Here is a 16,927-nt window from a genome sequence, read left to right as displayed (position 1 = left end):
CTATATAGGGAATGATGGAAATTTCCAGTTGTAAGAGGGCTTTGATGCAAACTTCCTAAGCTGTTCCTCCCTCTGGTGTATGTTGGATTGCTACTAGAGATGAGCGAATCGAACCAGGCGAACCGGAATTCGAGTCGAATTTCAGGAAATATTCGATTCGCGGCGAAACCGAAATTTTGCCTACTTCGGGTGCGCGAATCGAACATTTCCCGATCAGCCGGCAAAAGTGTCCCTGCAGTGAGCTCCGCTATTTCTGACAGTTCTCTGACAGAAGGAACACATGTTTAGCGGTTGAAACATTGTATCTATTAGTTTACATTTAGGATACAGATGTTTCAACCACTGTTCATGTGAAGAAGCTGTGAGAGAACTGTCAGAAATAGAGGAACTCTGCACATACACTTTTTGCCGGCTTGGAATTATTCTTCTTTTCATCCTACTTCTTCTTCTTCTTCATCTTCATCCTCAGAAGAAGAGGATGAGGATGAGGATGAAGAAGAAGAAGAAGATACAATTTGTATCTATTAGTTTCCATTTAGGATACAGATGTTTCAACCGCTGTACATGTGAAGAAGCTGTGAGAGAACTGTCAGAAATAGAGGAACTCTGCACATACACTTTTTGCCGGCTTGGAATTATTCTTCTTTTCATCCTACTTCTTCTTCTTCTTCTTCTTCTTCATCCTCATCCTCATCCTCTTCTTCTGAGGATGAGGATGAGGATGAAGAAGAAGAAGAAGCAGTAGGATGAAAATAAGAATAATTCCAAGCCGGCAAAAAGTGTATGTGCAGAGTTCCTCTATTCTGCAGATACACTTAGAGGAGCTCTGCACATACACTTTTTGCCTGTTTGGAATTAATCTTATTTTCATCCTACTTCTTCTTCTTCTTCTTCTTCTTTATCCTCATCCTCAGAAGAAGAAGAAGAGGATGAAGAAGAAGAAGAAGAAGAAGTAGGATGAAAATAAGAATAATTGCAAGCCGGCAAAAAGTGTATGCACGAGTTCCTCTATTCTGCAGATACACTTAGAGGAGCTCTGCACATACACTTTTTTATTTTCATCCTACTTCTTCTTCTTCTTCTTCATCCTCATCCTCATCCTCATCCTCAGAAGAAGAAGAGGATGAGGATGAGGATGAAGAAGAAGAAGAAGAAGAAGAAGAAGAAGAAGTAGGATGAAAATAAGAATAATTCCAAGCCGGCAAAAAGTGTATGTGCAGAGCTCCTCTAAGTGTATCTGCAGAGCTCCTCTAAGTGTATCTGCAGAATAGAGGAACTCTGCACATACACTTTTTGCCGGAAACCGCTGTATGGAGGGAATGTCCCAGAACTGTCAGAAATAGTCTATTTCTGACAGTTCTGGGACATTCACTCCATACAGCTGTTTCAACCGCTGTATGGAAGGAATGTCATAGAACTGTCAGAAATAGACTATTAATGACAGTTCTGGGACTGTCCTTCCATACAGCGGTTGAAACATTGTATCTATTTGTTTCCATAAATGGATCCATTTATGGAAACAAATAGATACAATGTTTCAACCGCTGTATGGAAGGACAGTCCCAGAACTGTCATTAATAGTCTATTTCTGACAGTTCTATGACATTCCCTCCATACAGCGGTTGAAACAGCTGTATGGAGTGAATGTCCCAGAACTGTCAGAAATAGACTATTTATGACAGTTCTGGGACATTCACTCCATACAGCGGTTGAAACATTGTATCTATTTTTTTCCATAAATGACATTCTGCAGATACACTTAGAGGAGCGCTGCAGATACACTTTTTGCCGGCTTGGAATTATTCTTATTTTCATCCTACTTCTTCTTTTTCTTCTTATGAGGATGAGGATGAAGAAGAAGAAGTAGGATGAAAATAAGATTAATTCCAAGCCGGCAAAAAGTGTATCTGCAGCGCTCCTCTAAGTGTATTTGCAGAATGTCATTTATGGAAAAAAATAGATACAATGTTTCAACCGCTGTATGGAAGGACAGTCCCAGAACTGTCATAAATAGTCTATTTCTGACAGTTCTGGGACATTCCCTCCATACAGCGGTTGAAACAGCTGTATGGAGTGAATGTCCCAGAACTGTCAGAAATAGACTATTTCTGACAGTTCTGGGACAATCACTCCATACAGCTGTTTCAACCGCTGTATGGAGGGAATGTCATGGAACTGTCAGAAATAGACTATTAATGACAGTTCTGGGACTGTCCTTCCATACAGCGGTTGAAACATTGTATGTATTTGTTTCCATAAATGGATCCATTGTATGGAGTGAATGTCCCAGAACTGTCAGAAATAGACTATTTCTGACAGTTCTGGGACAATCACTCCATACAGCTGTTTCAACCGCTGTATGGAGGGAATGTCATGGAACTGTCAGAAATAGACTATTAATGACAGTTCTGGGACTGTCCTTCCATACAGCGGTTGAAACATTGTATGTATTTGTTTCCATAAATGGATCCATTTATGGAAACAAATACATACAATGTTTCAACCGCTGTATGGAAGGACAGTCCCAGAACTGTCAGAAATAGTCTATTTCTGACAGTTCTGGGACATTCACTCCATACAGCTGTTTCAACCGCTGTATGGAGGGAATGTCATAGAACTGTCAGAAATAGACTATTAATGACAGTTCTGGGACTGTCCTTCCATACAGCGGTTGAAACATTGTATCTATTTGTTTCCATAAATGGATCCATTTATGGAAACAAATAGATACAATGTTTCAACCGCTGTATGGAAGGACAGTCCCAGAACTGTCATTAATAGTCTATTTCTGACAGTTCTATGACATTCCCTCCATACAGCGGTTGAAACAGCTGTATGGAGTGAATGTCCCAGAACTGTCAGAAATAGACTATTTATGGCAGTTCTGGGACATTCACTCCATACAGCGGTTGAAACATTGTATCTATTTTTTTCCATAAATGACATTCTGCAAATACACTTAGAGGAGCGCTGCAGATACACTTTTTGCCGGCTTGGAATTAATCTTATTTTCATCCTACTTCTTCTTCTTCATCCTCATCCTCATCCTCATAAGAAGAAAAAGAAGAAGTAGGATGAAAATAAGAATAATTCCAAGCCGGCAAAAAGTGTATCTGCAGCGCTCCTCTAAGTGTATCTGCAGAATGTCATTTATGGAAAAAAATAGATACAATGTTTCAACCGCTGTATGGAGTGAATGTCCCAGAACTGTCATAAATAGTCTATTTCTGACAGTTCTGGGACATTCACTCCATACAGCTGTTTCAACCGCTGTATGGAGGGAATGTCATGGAACTGTCAGAAATAGACTATTAATGACAGTTCTGGGACTCTGACAGTTCCATGACATTCCCTCCATACAGCGGTTGAAACAGCTGTATGGAGTGAATGTCCCAGAACTGTCAGAAATAGACTATTTCTGACAGTTCTGGGACAATCACTCCATACAGCTGTTTCAACCGCTGTATGGAGGGAATGTCATGGAACTGTCAGAAATAGACTATTAATGACAGTTCTGGGACTGTCCTTCCATACAGCGGTTGAAACATTGTATGTATTTGTTTCCATAAATGGATCCATTTATGGAAAAAAATACATACAATGTTTCAACCGCTGTATGGAAGGACAGTCCCAGAACTGTCATAAATAGTCTATTTCTGACAGTTCTGGGACATTCACTCCATACAGCTGTTTCAACCGCTGTATGGAGGGAATGTCATAGAACTGTCAGAAATAGACTATTAATGACAGTTCTGGGACTGTCCTTCCATACAGCGGTTGAAACATTGTATGTATTTGTTTCCATAAATGGATCCATTTATGGAAACAAATACATACAATGTTTCAACCGCTGCATGGAAGGACAGTCCCAGAACTGTCATTAATAGTCTATTTCTGACAGTTCCATGACATTCCCTCCATACAGCGGTTGAAACAGCTGTATGGAGTGAATGTCCCAGAACTGTCAGAAATAGACAGAAACTGTCACAGAACTGTCCTTCTTCTCATCCTTCTCCTTCTTCTCATCCTTCTTCTCCTTCTCATCCTTCTTCTCATCCTTCTTCTCATCCTTCTCCTTCTTCTCATCCTTCTCCTTCTCCTTCTTCTCATCCTTCTCCTTCTCCTTCTTCTCATCCTTCTCCTTCTCCTTCTTCTCATCCTTCTCCTTCTTCTCATCCTTCTCCTTCTCCTTCTTCTCATCCTTCTCCTTCTCCTTCTTCTCATCCTTCTCCTTCTCCTTCTTCTCATCCTTCTCCTTCTCCTTCTTCTCATCCTTCTCCTTCTCCTTCTTCTCATCCTTCTCCTTCTCCTTCTTCTCATCCTTCTCCTTCTCCTTCTTCTCATCCTTCTCCTTCTCCATCTTCTCATCCTTCTCCTTCTCCTTCTTCTCATCCTTCTCCTTCTCCTTCTTCTCATCCTTCTCCTTTTCCTTCTTCTCATCCTTCTCCTTCTGCTTCTCCTTCTCCTTCTTCTCATCCTTCTCCTTCTCCTTCTTCTCATCCTTCTCCTTCTCCATCTTCTCATCCTTCTCCTTCTCCTTCTTCTCATCCTTCTCCTTCTTCTCATCCTTCTCCTTCTCCTTCTTCTCATCCTTCTCCTTCTTCTCATCCTTCTCCTTCTCCTCATCCTTCTCCTTCTCCTTCTTCTCATCCTTCTCCTTCTCCTTCTTCTCATCCTTCTCCTTCTCCTTCTTCTCATCCTTCTCCTTCTTCTCATCCTTCTCCTTCTTCTCATCCTTCTCCTTCTTCTCATCCTTCTCCTTCTCCTTCTCTTTCCTCATCTCCAAGGGCATTTAAATTAAAGGTACAGTGTTCTGCACTAATTTAAAGGCTCTCTGAAGCCTAGAAACCCTTTTTATAAGTCATCTTCGTAGCGAAGAAATTCGCATCGAATCGAATTTCACACTGGAATTCGCCGAATCAGCCGAATCGAATTTTTGAGAAATTCGCTCATCTCTAATTGCTACACAAATATTTTAAGCCCATAATTGGGGGGTGTTTTGGGGTATCTCTTACACCCCCCATGCCTGCCCTGGGGGAAGTTGTGGGATCCCCATGTGATATCCTCTTTTGGGAATTTGTTCCTTCGACAGTTATTCTGCTCATTTCTCCTCCTGAGGAAGCAGTGTGGGCCACGAAACATATAGAAGCATGGTTGCATATTGTGCTCCCAGTGGTGGTCAGTGACCTATCCGGAGAACTCTGAGATCTGATATAAGCTACAATTTGCTAACCTGTCAATTAGACATAAAGAGTAATTATTAGAATAACACTTTTAAGATATCTAACAAATAAATTGTTTGTATTTTAAATATACATAGTCGTCGTTCCTTGGGTACCAAGATAGTCCCTAAGATTTGGACTTTTTGTGCTTTTCTTTTTCCAGCTTCCTGCTTCCCATCTATGATTCATATTATAGTTCATCTTTTAACCCAGCTCATCAATTAGCCCAGTCTGAAGCTTCACCCAGTTTGGAATGATCAATTTAGCAGCTCACAGGTACGTCAATGTTCATGAGAGCTGACTACGTGTTACAAGCTTAGCCTACTATCGATGATGTATGAGCTGGGTATGCTCTTCCGGAGATTGGCATTGAAAGGTTAATGAAAGGACAAGGTTTGCATATCTTCAATATGTTTGTTATAAAACTGAGTCAGTATTTCTTTCTGCTTTTACAGGTGTGTCTCTGTGAGCCACATATAAAGAAAAGGTTGCTAAGTGACAGTAGCATTTACAAAGCTGCAGTAAATTATAATCAAATTGTCTTATACACCATCTAGGTATAAAACAACTCACTAAAAATAGTTGGAGAAAGTATATTCTAAAGGGAGAGACTCATTTATGGGGTTTAATGTACATGTATGCCTTATAACATTTTCCAGATGAATTTCTAAACACGTCAAGGTATAAGTATATCATTTATTACAGCAGTACATTGATGGGTATATGCACATTACAGTTGGTGAGAATCTGCATAATAATATGATTAGTTGTGGACTCAACCGGAATCTTGGGTTTGTTTAACTATAGTCACATTAAATAATAATTCAAAAGGGCTGGTGGTTGGTGGCATATAATAATTTTTTTATTCAACATAGACAACATTTCTAAAAACAGAAAAAATCATGCCACACTCCACATGTCCCAAGTGACAACCCCTTAAAGGCGAGACACCCATCAATATAGATCAGTTGAGAACAATATTATCTCTCTCCATGGAATAACGCATATGCTCCATATACAGAATAACAAAGCTTGGTCATTCACAGATCTCCTTGAAGGAAGTGTGCTTTATATTATATATTATGGCTCTGCCACATACAAGATCACCATGGGTGGGAGATATGATTGAAGTCCCATCCAGGGGAAGGTACTACAGGCCATGTATACCCCTCTTACAGTCGCCTGACAATCATGTATATCATAATAATGACCCACAAACAATCCCAGACACTATATAAATAAAAGAATGTAGTCCAGAGGATATTAATGTTGATAGCTGACCACTTTATGCAAATAAAGGCTTCACCTCCCAGCAGCACCTGATTTCAGGGCACCAGAGGAGGACATAAGCCAAAAACACCTCCCTCATACATAGGTAGATGACATGCTTGTCCGGGACCCATTCATAGGAGAGTTTTGATATAACTGGTGATCTTTGACAGCAGAAAATCCCCTAATTATGGTGAGAACAAGGGTATAAAGATGATTTTTGATGCAGAGTTGAATAGCAGTAAAGCAAACCCTTTGAAAGTACAATGCTCATTAGGAAGTTTGTCTCTTCCAAACTTTGGAGAGAGATGTTCCTGGAAAAAGTGAGACAGAGACCAGCACAGGCAGTCCCTTTAAATAGACATAAGCAGATTAACAGAGGGACTTCTTTTAGAGAGGTCAGAGCATCAGGAAAGCATCTAGGGCAAATCCATTTGGTGCAAAAAGTCACAATAAGGCAATCCCTTGAATAGTATAGCAACAATGAGGCTTATTGAGGCCTTTAAATGCTTATTATTCATCAATGGAGAATGCTCCTCCAAAATTGGCAGATTAGTATTTGAAACAGTAAAACAAAGCAATAGCAATGAAGCAGTCCCTTTTGGTGCATATGAAATAGACCAACGAAAGAGCTTCCTTTCCCAAAGCTAGTGAAGTTGGAGCATCAAAAGAAGCAGTTTAGGTAAAATGATACTTATCATGCTGTAAAGCTTCATTAAAAGTATCCTGGGTTACCTGGGAGTGCGGTAAACAGCCCATTCCTGACTGGTTTCGCCCGTACAACTACTGCGGTTTCTGAAACATCCAATGCACCATCTAGTAGGCACCTATGAGTAAAGCAGTAATCAATCCAATCTTTTTAAGTAACATTAAGGGGGAACGAACTTGTGGGGGCCAATCTACTCTCCTCATCTCCCCTCCTCCTACCTCTCCCCCTTAATAAGGGGAGAACCCAGGGAAGAGGAGGAACAAAGAGGCCAAAAAGGGGGCACCCAGCACATCGCACGCAAAGCACTTCAACATTAAAAGCAAATCAGTTAAATAAAAACATTTTTTGTCAAAATAGTCTACCAAAAACCACACAGCCCTATATTGTGTAAATAAGTGTATTCATATCAAAAAAATGAAAAACAAAACCCATATGTAAAAAAAAAAAGGGGGGGGGGAAAGAGTACTGGAAAATGAGGAAAGCTCTAGACTGTCAAAAAGGGGCAAAGCTAACACTTTTGTTCAAGCCTGGAGGTTTTGTTGCCTCAAGCTCCCATATCCACCTTGTCTCATGTTGGAGTACCACTTTATCAAAGTCTCCCTCCCTGGTATCATGGGGGACAACCTCCAATACCCAACATTGGAGGTTTTTAGGATCACTATTATGTTTAAGGCATACATGTCTAAAGATTTAGCCTTTCTATAAATTAGATTTGGACAGTTAATATATTTCTCAACTGAGGAGTCCTCCTTTAAAATGTGCCAATGTTTAGCACAAATGTCTTTAATGTTTTCTGATAATTCTGTATACTGTAAATTGATTCTAATTGTTCCCTGGTCACTCAAGGGTTTCCCCCTAGATCCTAAGATTAACTTTTCACGGTCAGCCTCTCTCGCTCTATGGTATGCCTTTGCCAGCAATTTCTTTTTGTATCCTCATTTAGTGAATTGTTCACATAAATTATATGCTTCTTCCTCAAAGTCCAGGGTACCTGAGCAATTCCTTCGCGCTCTCAGATATTGTCCAACTGGGATACCCCGGATAAGAGAAGGAAGGTGAAAACATCTAGCGTCCAATAAATTATTGGTCACTGTAGGCTTCCTAAACCTTTTCATCTTAATGCTCCCATTTCCATTCAATTCAATATCTAAGTCCAAGAATGTCACCTTGTGGAGTTTGCATTCACTTGTGAATTTGAGATTATAAGGATTGGGGGTAAGTCCCTCCACATATTTTTGTTCTATCGTGCCCGTCCAGAGGACGAGAACATCACCAATGTATCTGTGCCAGGACAATATCCTGGATAGACACACCGGTAAGATGACCCCTCCCCCCCAAATAACCACGATTCCCAATCTCCCAAGTAGATATTGGCATAGGCTTGGGCACATTTGGTGCCCATAGCTGTGCCCTGAGCCTGACAGAATGTCCTATTACCAAATTGATATTTGTTATGATTTAGGAGGAACTCCAACAGATCAACAGTAAATTGGCTATGTTTATGCTTGCCAACCGCTCTACTACTCAATATTTTCTTAATGACCTGAAGGCCCTTAGAATGTGGAATCGAAGAATAAAAGGCTTCGATATCAAGGGTGAGTAGAATGGTGAGGTCACGTAAAAATGTCAGGAGGTGCAAAGTGTCCTTGATATAGGAAAATTGGTTAACCACAAATGGTTGGAGAATCCTATCTATGTAGTCACTGGATTTCTCAGTCAGAGATCCCATTCCAGAAATAATGGGATGACCAGGAGGGTCCTGATTTGTGGATCTTTGGGAGATTTTTACAGTTACAGTTGGTGCAGTTTTAAAACTTCCTACATAGAAGAACATAGCCATAAGGGATGTTCTATAGTCAGATTCCAATATCAACTTAAAAGCTAACACCTGTTTGCTGTTAAAGCACACCTGCACTGAAAGGCACATGGTGGCAGCTATCACTGAAGGCAAGATAAGCAAAAACCTAGTCTTCTACAAGGTAGATATAGCCTTGCTGTTAGGACTAGCATGTGTCTGAATTAGCAGCCAATGTTTAGATTAGATTGGACAGTCCTACAATTATCTTCAACAAAAACGCAATACAGAGAACCTACCATCAAAGTAAATCCCGGTTTTAAGCTAGCCATAGATGGATCAAAAGTTTGGTCCATCTATGGTTGTTCCAAGGGAAGTTGATCTTATGATTGGCATCTTTTGAACAGGAATGTTGGAAAATTGTCATTCGATCAGTGTATTCTGACAGCGGAGGAAAAATGAACAGATTCACCCATCCACACAAGTGAGGAGAATGTAAGAATCCTCCCTTCTGTGCTATCAAATTCTAACAGTGAGGAGGATTCCTTCATCCTCCTCACGTGTGTGGATGGGGGAATCTGTTTTTTTCTATCAAGATCTCTGGCTGATGGGGAAAAACTATCCATCTGTGGCTAGCTTTATTGATCTATTGCCTGTGATCTTGGATGTTGCCATAATGTGCAATAATGGACAGCATGCTTGCACATTATAGCAGACTTACCTAGTGAAGAAGTATTACATGTCTTGGCAATGAACACTTTAAAGGACACCTGCATGCAACAACTAAAATATACCAGTGAAATACTCTCCAGGTTACACTGAACCTGTTCTTATATTAAATCATACCTCCAACCCCTCCTTCAAACAGGAGTCAGGAAGTTTCCATTGAAATACATGACAGCCAGAAGTGCTCTTGCACAGTTCATTCCTAGGAAGTAAAGCTATGTTTTAAAAAAGAAGTATGGGTTTTGAAAAGAAAAAAAAAAAAAAAAATCACCCCTTGGGGGATGCAGCATCGATCCGATCCCGCTGCCTCTATAAAGAGAAATGAGCAATCAAAGAACGCTGATCACTCAGTTTTCGGTCTTCAGAGAACCAGTGACTGTCAGGCACTGGCTCTCTACTCTGCCCCTCCAGTGCTCACTGGCACTCCAGGCAGTGGAAGTGACAGGGGCAGTTGGCTTAGGCTCTCAGTAGCATGCTATGAGGCTGAGCCAGCTGCCAGTCAAGCATCTGGGTGGATCCCGACAATAAGGATCTCTCCAGAGCCTGGACTAGCTGAGTGACGTAAGCCAACAGTGGACTTTAGTTTGTTTTCAGCTGAATATGAGTCACAGGAGTGTAGAAGAAAATGTTTTGGCTCTATTTCTCCTTCAAATAGGAGTTTCAGCTTGTTGCAAAATGTATTTGGTCAACTATAGATACCTTCTGTCTACTACTGTTTTACAGTGTAGAGATTCACTTTAACACACACACAAACACACATGTGCCTACCTCTTACAGTTCTATATAAAACAGGAAGCTGCAATATAATAGACAGAGAAGTAGCAGATTAGCATTGGTAATGTCCACAAGCCTTTTTATTTGCCATATAGGTGTGAAAATCAGAACGGAGTAAACATTTCATACGCAATGGTCCTCTATTAACTACCAGGTCAATGATCGATATAGAGACCAGATAGATGCTTATACATTTACTTAATTTTTCACGTTTTAAGGACTGTAGAGTGTTCACCCACAATCCAGATCATATAATGCTATAGCAGGCTAATTAAATTTAGACTCCTATTATACTATCATGGACTGAATGACATCAATGCAGGTTAATGTTAATGAGGTTAGAACGTTTACTTATTTGTTTAGTATTTACTTAGAGAAACCTGATCTCTTATGGGTAATAACTCTCGAGTTTGGGCCTTAGATCAATTACCCAGCTTCTTGGTAAATATATAAAAGAGCGTTGTAATAATATAAATGTCATGTCATAGTGAACTGTTGTCATAATCAGCAGGGAATACACAGGCTTGTAAACAGTGATTAAACAGTCCCCATAGAGAACATATCCTTTAAAGAATGTTGAGCACCATTTTTTGTAAAAGCTCACCTTTGGGAACATGTTACATGCTCCACCCATTTTTAGGGTGGAACATATAACATGTTCCCAATACTGCAGCCTCCACCTGCTGCCCCCCCTCCCTCTAACAGAAGTATGGGGAGAAGTTCCCTGTACTATCTGTCAGATTTGAAAACAGCACGGCCATGTGGGGCCCTGCCCACACAGCCACATCATTCATTCACAGACTTCCGTGAATGAATGAACTGCAAGTCCTGACAGCCTTAGCAGCTGTCGGCTTGTAGTTTTCATTGAACTAACATGGCACTGTGGAGTGCCATGGAAGTTAATTGAATCTTCCTGTCAGTATGTCTGCTTTCTCGTACATCCCGTATGAGAAAACCGATATAGTGACAGATCTGCAGGAGACCTGCATGGCATCAACGATCTGCTGTTCACTGGTGCAATGCTTCACAGGCTCCTGCAGACAAAAATAATAAATGCACATTTTTTACCTGCAAAATAGTTTGCATTTATTATTTTTGTGCAAAAGGGGAATTTATCCTTTAATAATAAAAATAGGGCAAATTTAGAGCTAGCAGTTGAGGTTTGTTGTGGTAACGTGCTTTACAGCAGTGCACATCAACAAACATTGTATGCCTTAGTATGTTGCATCTCTGATGTACATGCATTGCTGCAATGCATTGTAACACATGTTAACCATGCATTGTGGTGTGCCGTGTCAGAGAACATGCTGCATATCCCTTTTTTTTCTGTCCTTCAAAATGAATGGCTTACAAAGCATATTTAAATAATGCACAAGAATGGCAGAGTGTAAATGGGCCTTCAAGGAAAAAAAGCTCTTGTTCTCCAGCCTCTATTTTAAGTGTTGAAGAACCGAATGAGTCCCTTTCCTCTGTGCTCATTCCTCCATATGCAGGGGTCGCTTGATAATGCTTGTCCCCAGTGGTTGCCCTGACCTTGCAAGTCTCCTAACAGCACTGGCACTCTGGGTTCAGACATATTTCAACAGTAGTATAGAGTAATAATGCAAGAGACACAATTCTTTAGTATCACCTCTATATTAGACTTCTTCAAAAGAGTATGCAAGAATAATGGATTTAGGTGGGATATACAACCCCAGTTAAGGCATAAAAGCAGAACACTGGTAAAATAGCAAGCATCAGTTAGCAACGTTTGACAGGGTATACAGTCATGAGTAGTAAGCTTCAACTATTTAATTGCAACACCAGCAAGAGAAGAAAAAAAGCTTTTTGACTTATAGGCTCCATCCGTGCTACCAGTGCCGCAACAGGGCATTCAAGAATTATGTACATGTATATTCTGGCATAAATAGATAGTACCCCAAGTTGAATAACAATAATGTTAGAGAACAGGCCCTTTAACTAGAGATAGCAACTTGAATCCTGCAATGTTTCTGATATGATGGTATCTGCTGTCTTCTGCTAGCAATGGTGGAGCCCATGAGGTGTAAAGGTGTCTGCATGCAGTGTCTTTAGAATTATGACAGAAAAGAGTTGGACATTCACCCACTCACAATCCTATGGATAGCACGGCCGCCTAGAAAAAATAATTTTTGCCTAGGTTCTTGGCTGTTTGCAGGGATGCACAGAGTTTCCTCCTGATGGCCTGTCAGTGCGGTAAGCAGACATGTCTGTGTGAAGACCGGACAGTGACAGTCCTGATGCAGAGAAGTGGATGCGATCCTGGTGTGGTGATTGCACATCAGTTCAGCACAGCGGTGATGCCAAAGTCCTGCAGAGGTAAGCTTGCAAACTGTATCTGGAGGAGAATGGCAGTCCCCATGTTCAGCTCTGAATCCTACGCCAAGAGGGAGAACCAGTCCCTTGCTGTAGAATACAATTGCTTTCCTTCTAGTTTGTCAGCTCTCTGGTAGTTGTAGTTCAATCAGCACTCAGGAATACAGTATGTATTGACTATAAGACTACAGGTCCCAAGATCCTCTCCTATCAGAAAAACTGAGAGCCACTCTAACAGGAAGTAGTGTAGCGGTCCCAGTACTGAGCACTAAGGGGAAAAAAGGATTAACCATAGTCTCATCTGTAAAGGTCTGTGAATGGCATACTGATATAGCCAGCACCTAGCTACACACATATACAGTACAGAACATGTCCTGGTCTCAGGGAAGGAAATAGCTATGGACAATACTGAGGATTGTTATCCTAACCCCTGTTGGAGCCACAGAACAAATTAGGGAAATACCTCCATGGGATTATTACTGCTGTCACCTTCTTTAATTTATTAGTCCATGCTCTGATTAGATTCTGTGAATTATATATTAGGCTTAGATTTAATGAAATCCCTGGGCTGATTTCTGGTACCTTCTGCTTCTCTTTCAGGTACCAAGCTGTTTGGAGTTACTGGGCAGGACTGCTGTCACTGGGCTGATTGTAGGTTATCACCAAGCAGAGGTGCAGCAATTTAGCTGTCCTGTGAATTATTGATAAGGTTTTGGAGGGAAAACAGTTGTCCAATCTCTTTGCCCTTACCAATTACAGTATGTGTCTTGTCCATAAAAGTCAGCTGTTAGCAGTTACCTCAGCATGTTTCTACTGCTTCATATGACCGCCAGAGAGCTTTCCCCACCCAACCCTCCTTTTCTGCGTATTTTCTTTATCACGGCTGGTGTAATGTCAACCACTTTGTGGGTGGACATGGTCTACAACATATGGTTACATTTGGCCAGCTTGAATCTTAAAGACTAAGCAGTTTGGTACCACTGCTTGAACTTATTTCCTGTAAGTTGTAAATTTAAATTAAAGTTATTATTGATATGTCATATTTTTTCCACATTCTGGCCTGTGTGTCTTATTTATTTAAATAGTAATTTGTTTTGGGTTTTTAAAGGACATATATGGAATACATTCCCATATGTATGTATTGGCACTGTAGTAGAAAAGGCTGCACACCAACCCCAGGCAAGTTGAGAGGAAATAGGCATCCGTCACAATTGAAGGTATTATAGATGGTGATCGTGGGTCATTGCTATGTTTTATTATTTATAATATTATTCTTATTCCTTAAGTCCTTCTTTAATGTTCAGGAATAGAACAGGAAATTTCCACTGGACTATGTTTTAATACTCAACTGTGCAAATTAATGATATCTCTTTCCCATTTGATAACATATTTTAAGATTATTCCTGAAGTCATACAAAGTGGAAACAAAATTATAAGCTGAAGAAATGTGTGTCTGGAAGGGGAAAGATATGTTATTCTGTAATTTGATTCTCTTATGGCTTATTGTTGGGGCTTAAAACTACCTGCATATGAAATGAAGCCTACTTTCTAGGCTACAGCTGTGAAAATCATATTTTAGGACATTTTATATGAACACACTAAAGTCTTAAAATACTTTTACCGGTGACAGTAAATTGTACAAATAGACTAATTTCAGCAGAGCTGTGTGGCACTGTCATCATAGGCAGGGGTGGACCGACAGCTCATGGGGCCCCCGGGCAATAGGGAATCATGGGGCCCCTGTGTCCTTGCCTAAAGTCAAAAAAGCCTATGAAAAAGGTTCCAGGGGCATCTCATGGGGCCCCCTACTGACCACGGGCCCTTGGGCAGTGCCCGAGTTTCCAAATGGTCAGCCCGCCCCTGATCATAGGGCTCTAACATACCAAGAGAAGTGCAATGGAAGGAAATCTGGAGGGAAGGTAATGCTGCAACATTCAGCAGATTCAACACTTCTTGGACTGAAAACTCTGAGGCTGGGTTCACACTGATGCAGTGCAGAATTTGCATCATTTTCTGTGCGATTTCCGCACCACATCAGAATCTCACCCCGTTGATGTGAACCACTGTGGGTGTGTATGTTAACAACATCCCGAAATCGGTCTGCAAAACGCAGTGCGATGTGCGGAATCAGATCCCATGACCCATGTGTACCACTGACCCATGTGAGCATACCATAAGATAAGTGTAGCGCAGACCTATGACAGGCCCGCTGTTTGCCCGAGGTTCTCTTCCTTTCAGGGTGTACAAGCAGCCAAAAAAAATTGTTACTCAGGCTGTCTCATGACTCAATGACCAGACAGGGAATGTCTTTCTAGGATTTAGGGCTCATTGAACTTGGATGCAGGGTGAGCTTTGGGATACTCCGAAATCAGTGCACTGAGGAAGCAGAGGACACACTTTGCCTTTTCTACACTCTTCAGGACAATTCCTTTCTTGGCAGACAATAGGAGAATCAGCAGCTCTGGGACTTGAAGCAAAGGAAGGGTCCAAATTCAGCAACACTGGAGCAGATGCTCAAAGGGTTAGAGCAGCAAACAGTCACTAGGATGTCACACTCAGGCCTATACTCACAATGTCCCCATGTACTTGGATACCACCATCCAATACCGGCCAGACACCTCCCCTGTGAAATCCCAGGCCAGATCCTCATTGAACCCCCTATGAATTGGCTTCAGCTACTTTTACGAAGGTAGGCCCCCCCAGCTCTCCCTGAGCTGGGACATCAATGAACTCCTGTAGACTTTGGCTACACCGCCTGGAGGGGGAGCAGACCCCTCAGGCTGGGGTCTCCTCCTTCAGAACAAGAACCCCGCTACTGAAGGACCCAAAATTCTTATCTACTCCTCAGCCACCTACTGGGCATCTTCTCCCCCAGGGACTGGCTGAGACCACATGAATATTCAGGCCCAGGGTCTGCCTCTTTCAACCCAGGTTTATGGGTTTAATTTTTGTATGCTTCAACTTGCAGGACAGACTTAAAGATGTAAAAGTTATTTTTTTTTACTATTGGTTCATTTTATGCACCATTCATAGTGCTTTGTTTTGTATTATTCTATGCAAAATTATGATAAAAAGAATTTTAAAAAACTGTATATTGTGTCACAGATCACTGAGATTTCCATGGTCAACGTCACATATTTTGTATGTGCAAGTGATTGTTTAATTTTTACATTTAGCTTGACTTAAATATAGCAGCACCCAAATCTGTGGAAACTAGCAAGTAGCAATACACTGCTCAAAAAAAAAATTAAAGGAACACTTTGAAAACACATCAAATCTAAATGGGGAAAAATATCATGCTGGATATCTATATTGATATGGACGAGGTAATCAGTCTGGCTGAAAAAAGACAAAAGTCCATCCAGTTCAACCATAGAAAGAAAAAAAAAAAGTTATAATCCTATACCCACAGTTGATCTAGAGGAAGGCAACCCCCCCCCCCCCCAAAGCATGATCCAATTTGCACCTTCCTGATCTCCCAAGAGGCAATCGGATATTCCCTGGATCAACTTTACCTATAAATGTTAGTATCCAGTTATATTCTGTGTATCTAAGAAATAATCCAGGCCTTTTTTGAAGCAATCCACTTGAGCTGGCCAGAACCAACTCTTGGGGGAGTCTATTCCACATTTTCATAGCTCTCACTGTGAAGAAACCTTTCCGTGTTTGGAGAATACATTTATTTTCCTCCAGATGTAAAGAGTGCCCCCTTGTCCTCTGTGATGACCTCAGGGTGAATAGCTCTACACCGAGTTCACTATATGAACCACTGATGTATTTATACATGTTGATCATATCCCCCCTTAATCTCCTCTTCTCAAGAGAGAATAAATTTAGTTCCTCTAATCGTTCCTCATAGCTGAGCTCCTCCATGCTTCTTACCAGTTTGGTTGCCCTTCTCTGTACTTTCTCCAGTTCCCCAATGTTCTTTTTGTGAATTGGTGCCCAAAACTGAACTGCATATTCCTGATGAGGTCTTACTAATGATTTGTACCGGGGTAATATGATATCTCTCTCTCTGGAGTCTTTTAATACAAGAGAGGATTTTGTTCACTTTAGAAACTGAAGCTTGGCATTGCATGCCATTATTAAGCTTGT

General features: G+C 41.0%; 1 protein-coding gene across 12 annotated transcripts in view; it reads right to left on the bottom strand.

Annotated features, from left to right (window-relative positions):
- LOC149467665 (uncharacterized) overlaps positions 1-16,927 on the bottom strand; it is a 325,880-nt gene that overhangs the window by 149,319 nt on the left and 159,634 nt on the right. The gene's annotated exons all lie outside the window — the stretch shown is intronic.

Source organism: Staurois parvus, unplaced genomic scaffold, assembly GCF_062004578.1.
Source record: "Staurois parvus isolate SC_StPar_1 unplaced genomic scaffold, SC_StPar_1.0 ptg000104l, whole genome shotgun sequence".
Classification (NCBI taxonomy): Eukaryota; Metazoa; Chordata; class Amphibia; order Anura; family Ranidae; genus Staurois; species Staurois parvus.
The sequence above is the reverse complement of the archived record's forward strand: the minus strand, read 5'-3'. Positions and strand labels throughout refer to the sequence as shown.